Here is a 7,398-nt window from a genome sequence, read left to right as displayed (position 1 = left end):
ATATGTATATACTGTATTTTATACCATCTACTGCATACTGCATCTTTCCTATGCCGCTCTGTCATTGTTCGTCCATATATTTATATGTATATATTCTTATTCCATTCCTTTTCTTGGATTTGTGTGTATTAGGTAGTTGTTGTTGGAACTAGAAGCACAAGCATTTCACTACACTCGCAATAACATCTGCTAACCATGTGTATGTGACCAATAAATGTGATTTGAATAGCCTGCAGGACCTGGCTTATGGTCTGCCAGCCAGTCTATCCACTAGCCAGGGAGGCAGATGTTAAGTCAATATGACTGAAACTAATTTCTCTGCCTCCTCTCTTTTCTGTTCCTGCACACTTTCTCTCGCTCACTCTCTCTCCAGGTCCACTGCATTGAGTCCTCCATGTTTCCCAGTATTCCCTTCTGCACACGAGCACTGGGCTGAATGATACTGGCGGTGTTCGGCGCCCTGGCAGAAGCCCTCCACCTCTTACCTCCCTCCCCAACCCCCCCTCCAAGCTTAAATGGTGTCTTCCGATTTGTACCCCTACTCTGCTCCCACCGTGGCTGAGTACATCATTGGTAGGACAATTCCTGGAGAGCCTATGGGTTGTATGTAAATTGTCCACTTGAGATGCATACATTTAAAATGGAATAATAAAGTCTAAAAGAAATTGGTATAGCTTTTGCGTCTTGCTTTGCTTCTCTTTTTAATGTGATGTGAAATGTCATTCTGGGTTCTTTGAACAGTTTTGTAACCTCAATAGACGGGTTGGTTGTTTAGCAACAAAGCTGACGCGTGCAAAACTATGGGGCAAAACAGACTTTGTTGGCTTAGATTGTTGACATGTAAACTATGTTTCGTCTCCAATGTTTATTGAAAACCTAATGTGCACAATGAGCACTTGTCTCTTAAATACATCGTTACAGCTGCTGGTTAGCTAGCTAGCGAATTTGAGCCATATTAGCATAGACGTGACATCAGTTAATACAAGACCACGGTATCAGGAACTAGCTGAAACCAGCCACTGACAATTCCCCACGTGGCAGCTTCTTGTCATAGTCACAACACACAGACTTCTTCCCCGTTGAAGCGTGCTCATCGTTTTCCTGACGTTGTCGGCTAGCCCGTCTCTACGGTTTCATGTTCTGAATTGGGTTATGGCTTTGGGTTTTTAGACCTGTTGCAGACCAGGGCCCCTATTTATAAAGCTTCTCAAGAGTGCTGATCTAGGATCAGTTTAGCCTTTTAGCACCTAATGAATAAGATTGTGGGGGGACATGATCCTACATCAGAACTCCTACTCTGAGGTGCTTTATGAATCCGGGCTCAGACCATCAAAAGCTGGTGAATGTGTCTAATTTTAAGATGTCGTCGCTCTTTGCACTTTTACTTTAAGATTCAACTCTTTAATCCGAAAGCGTTTGAACCCGGGACTACTCTGTCTCTTTGTAATGGGTTTAAAGGACCATGAGATGAGATATAAACCCTTAATTTGACTAATGCAGTTAAGCCTTAATCTGTCAAATGCGACTGATGCACTCTTAATTCTGACTGATTACATGAACGCACTCTGAACTTAGACACACAGAGCCTGCATCCCCATTTTCCACCCTTCTACCAAACTGTGCACTTGCTCTTTCTCATATGGATTAAACAATGGTGGAAACTGACTCCCGCTAATGCTTACACCAATCATATGCTTTTATAAACATGATGGGAAAAGTGCAAGTACACTTCTGGAAAAGGGTGTAGAACTGCGACTCAGCCACACACTGCACAGAATCAATGGGTCCTGACATTGAGGGTTAAGTGCATATGTGTTTGTCTTGCATATTGGCTGAAGGCCCAGAGGTGGGGTTCAGGGAGGTATGACACACACACACAAGGCTAATCGGGATGTGAGTACATGAAAGTGTCAATCTACCCCACGGGGCTCCAGAATATATATATATATATATATATATGAGAGAGAGAGAACCGCATGCAAGGAATATGTGTGCATTTGAGGGTATGAGTGTGAAGGGGGCTGGGCAGTGGGACATAGCACAACACATAACTAGGAGCACCACATAAGTGGACGCCAGACCACGAAGTCTTAGACTCTCTCTTGTAGTTGATTTGATATCTGTAAATGTGAGCTAAATGCTCTGTGAACTGAGTGTGTGAGAAAGGAGACACACTAGCTATGGATTAGGGTTAGTATGCATGTGTGGACTGTGTATGGGAGAGGAGATAATGCAATGTAGGTGGTGGGTACTGTACATGCATGTGAGGGATAGAGTAACAACTGTGTGGGTAACAACTGCGTTCCCAGGAATGTTCCATGTGAAAGAACATACCTTTACCCCCCCCCCCGACACATAAACCACTCACCCGAGGGGTATCCTACGAAACAGGTTTGAGGAGTTAGGCAACTTTGGTCAACTTGGGATAACCGGTCATACGAAAGTGGCTCACCTTTTAGCCAGGTAAATCTCTATGGCAACAAATCCTTCAGAACTAACCAGCTCCCGGGCAGGCTAACTCCACTTACCCTGAATGAAATGTCTGAACCATGAGTTGAGAACCATTGAAATCAGATTGCCTCCCTCTTGCAAAGATTGCATCATCGTCCCCATGATTTGAGGAAGACTGATTCAATATTGTATTAGTCAAATGTTTTGTGTGTTAAAAAATTGTTAAAATATATTACTTTGCAAATGTAGTAATGACTGAATACATTTTAAGCTTCACGCACAGTATGACTTAATAGGAGTGGGGGAAAAAAAGGTGAGTGCATTGATAAGCAAACCAAAGTCACCATTAATGATAAGTAATAAAATAAAGATGGCGCTAATAAAAGCCTATTCCACACCATAGCTTGCTGAATTTGCAAGATAACTTTTCTTTCATTTTAATTACGGCACAAATGAAAATGTGGCACTGACTCGCCCACGGATTGAAGTTTCAACATTGTCTCAACGAAGAGTTCCGCGTTTGATTAGCCATGTGCAACATGCTAGAGTTAGCGGCAGGTGGACGCGCAATATCCACCGTCGTAGTAAGATGAAGCCTGAACTGGAAGGTGAAGCTAGCCCTGAGTAGATCTAGCGTGCTTCGTATACCCCACAGGACAGCGCTCAATCCAGACATATTTACTCTAACCTCACTGGACCCCTGGATCTTCCGTGGGACGCCTATGCCTGAGTGGAATTTTGCTGAGGGAGGAGATATTTCGGTTCATCCCATAGTTATGTGTCAGGGACGAGGGGCAGGACGTTACTGGGAGGCATATGGAAAGAGAGCGTTGAGAAGGGTGGGGTAGTCGATGTGGACGAGGGTACATTCCATTTTAAACCACCCGCTGGTAAACTTTCCCCCGGGACATTAAGAAGGTTAGGGGTGAAACAGTAGTACACTTGCTTGACTTGACTGGGGATAAAGACTGGGGGAGCCCATGTTACTGTGAAGTAGTGCTGGGCGATATGGCCAAAATATATCACGCTATTTAAAAAAAATTGACGGTATTTTATGTTTTTAAACTGTAACATTTCTAAGATGTCCTTATAAATAGTGCATGACCTCAGGGTGGCAACACATTCTAAGTGATTTCAATGGGTCCTTCTCCATTCTGATTGTTTTATACTGTTGAATTCAACTTCAACCCAAAATATATTTTTTAGCATTTTTATAAATTTCTGCATGTCCTGCACTCATTTGAGATCATTTCCACACTGACATGTAGGGCTGCACGATATGGGCAAACAATCTCAAACTTATTTTGAACCAAATGTTGCAATAGCGATTTCCCTTGTGATTTAGAGCAAAACACTTCGTTGAAATGTTGGAATCATGGAAATGGAATGACTATTCTAATTCTATAGTTAGAATATGATAGTGGGCACTTTGAATAGTGTTGTTTGACATGAAAATGCCAGGGAGGAGTTATTGTGATAGGGTAGGAACCTTTTTTTTAGGAACCAAATGGTTAAATAATTGCTTCCTAGGGGACCCTATAATCTTTGGCTACATTGTGTGTTTTCTCTTGGCTAGTTCATGTCGCTAACACATGAATGCTTCTTGTGTTCCTCTGTGATTTAGAAGGTACTGTTGTACAAACAAAATGCTGATTTAGGTCTACACCATCACTGGTATTATCAGGCTGTATAAGTAATTATGTTTGCTCTGACTCAGTACATTTATTAGCTAGCTACTTAGCATTAGCGGCTAACACGATTTAGGCCCAACTTGCTAAGAACAGACAAACTAGCTGTTTGCAGATGTAAGCAACATAAACGAATAGTGTAATTATAGAATACTACTGGATTTATATGAAGAGGCAAAGCGAAAACAACATTGTTGCAATGCGCTGCATTGACCATGCAGACTGGACAACGCATGCGCTCATTGAGTGACAGGGAGCGGGGCTAGGTCTGTGGAAAGCGGCATGGGGGGAGAGGGATGACTCAAGTAGCGAAGTAAATTATAAAAATGGACGTTGAACACGGCGTATCACATTTAGCAAACCAAACATTAAAATACCGTTATAGAAGGTAAAGTAAAAACCCAAACCGGTCCATGCATCAATACTGGTGTATCGTAAAATACAGTATACCGCTCAGCCCTACTGGGAGGTGGTGGGGTATGTGGTACATAACATTTGAAGGTCCCCGCTGGTCTATTGGGCACATAGTAGTAGCCTACACCATAGTACTATACCTGCTTAAAAAAAACAACTTTATTTAACTAGTTAAGAACAAATTCTTATTTACAATGACGGCCTACCAGGGAGCAGTGAGTTAACTGCCTTGTTCGCTCGGGGATTCGATCCAGCAACCTTTTGGTTACTGGCCCAATGCTCGAACCACTAGGTTACTTGCTGCTTGACCTGACTGGTCAACAGTCTGAACTCTATCGGTTGTTGAGAAGGATTCGTTGTAAAGACACTAACAGGATAAATGTAATACTGTCTGTGGATCCACACGGGATAAGAAGACTTCAATCAACTACACCAGTGGTCACCAACCTTTAAACATGACTTACATTTTATTTATATTAACCTAATAAAAACAGTTCTGTGGGAATGAGGTTTGTGCAGTAGGCCTAATACATTAACACAGCATATTGGCTATATATGCCAGCGACGTTCTTCTCAGACCATATTATATTTCAAACACAAACTTTGATAATAAAACAGATCAGTTGGCGTAGCACTTGCGAGGCATAGCTGAGCATAAATGTCAATAATTTGCTTTTTTATTTTACCGGAATGATGTACCTTGCGTCATGATCATGGTGCTTTCAAGACACCTGGGAACTAGGGAGAAAAACGAGTTCAAATCATGACATCAGCGATATTCAGGTCGGAAAGTCGGAGCTCTAGAAAAGATGCGTGTTTTCCGACTTGAAATTCCGAGTTGGATGACCGTTCAAAACTATTTATTCCCAGTCTGATCTCGTTTTTTCCCCCGAGAACCCAGTTGTCTTGAACGCACTGAAGTCGGAGATTTACAAATTCCCAGTTTTGAACACCGCATTCGTCTCAGCGGAGGTAGGGAGATAGCAGCAGAGGGTCCGCCTCTGACGGTCACTGGTCTCTCCTTCGGTTCCTCTCCTCCCGTTAGACTGAGCATAGAGCGGACACCGTCTTCCACCTGATGGCGAAACTCGAGCCGCAACTCATCTGCCTCATGCACAAATTCATGTTGTTCCTGTGACCAGAGAAAGTGAAATATTCCTTGATATTAAAATAGACACAAGCTGCTAATAATAATACAAACGCTGGGCTATCGATACTTGTCTACTCATCCATTGGAGCTTCCGTTTTATATTTTGTAATAGTGATGAATCAAAACTTACTCATAAAAACAGCAGCTATTTGCTGTATTATTTGACAGTCTCTCTGGTCATGTTTTTAAAAGTCATGAAATCTAAAGTTGGCTAGTATCAAACTTTGCTGTAACCGGGTCTTCGAAGCTGTTGGCACGGTGATTTGAGGTATCCAATTGGCCAGCACAGTAGGCGCCCTCGATTTAGCCACAGATCTGCCGGTCCGCCTCTGGTAGGGGGGAGTTTGTGTTTTCAGACAAATGTAATGCTTCCAAATGGATACACTTTGACTACCTGGGCAGCGTTTCAAACTCAAAGTAGACAGTCAGCCCTCGGGCCTAAACCCTCAGCCCTTGGGGGAATCCCCGCGGCCATATTTGTCGTCGGTCCAAAATGATTAGCCAAGCAAGGGAAGTTTGCAACGTAAGCCCCTCAGCCCTCGTTTTTAATGGAGTGTACAATTATTTTCTCTTCGGACCTGAAACGCCCCATAATTCAGTTCGCGTTTGTCTTTTAAGTGTTTGGAATGCAGCCGTGGTGCGCAGGACTTGTGAATCAACTGCAGATCGACCATTTGGTGACCACTGAATTACAACATCATGTTATCTGCCTGTTCATATAGTCTGACCTCTGGTGGTGATGAAGAGAACTGCAGTAAAACAAATACATGTGCACCTACTGCCCACTCAAATGTATACAGGCCCATACAGTCTAGGAAGGAATTTGATGTAGTCAGTCCATGTAATGTATTTCACACAAAGTATCATTATATTCACACGCTGTAAACGATCCACTGAATAAGCTTAGTGTCGTATAATAATAACCCATATATATATATGGGTGACACAAGACACTAATAATAAGTCCATCATATCAAATAATAATAATCGGGCCAATAAATCAATCAAAAATAATCTCATTAAATCATGCAATGAAATTCATATTGTATGTTACTTTCTGCCAAGTCAGGACTATGAACAAGTACTACACCCTTTATTACAAATGCGGAACTGCATGACGGCGTGGCAGCATGCTACGCCTATTAGCCTATTATTAATGGCTATTGGTATCCATTCGCTAGGACTGTTGATGCATCTAATGAGACAAACTAGACACATCAAAGAAATGACGCGAGATGAATAATATCTGTCTGATTTTACCAATCAATAGGCTAGATCAAGAGAAACATACTTTTAGTTAAACACTTGTAAAGGACTGTATTACATGTTGTGTTGCCTGGGATGAAATAAGATCGACGTGGAAATTGACCGAAGAGGGAGGTACAAATACTATTAAAAGGAAGTAAATTAATCCGTTTGTTATTCTATACTATTCTATTCTACAAGAACATTCAACAACAAGTGTATCTTCTTTTCTTTACACCATTAGATGTTGGAAAGGGTATTTCCATGTGTGTGTCCCTCAGCCCTTCAAAAGTTGGTGTGTTTGAATACAGAAGTAGGTGAGCGAATGGGAGGCGACGGAGAGCATATTTTAAGGAGAGGCAGACGGGGGAAATGATGGGGTGGAGGAGAGAAAGGGGGGGGGGGGGAACGGAACCCGGATGCTGATGCTGCCGTATCGGATGAGAAGAA

The sequence above is a fragment of the Salmo trutta genome, chromosome 32 (genome assembly GCF_901001165.1).
Source record: "Salmo trutta chromosome 32, fSalTru1.1, whole genome shotgun sequence".
Classification (NCBI taxonomy): Eukaryota; Metazoa; Chordata; class Actinopteri; order Salmoniformes; family Salmonidae; genus Salmo; species Salmo trutta.
This window is presented reverse-complemented; position numbering follows the sequence as displayed.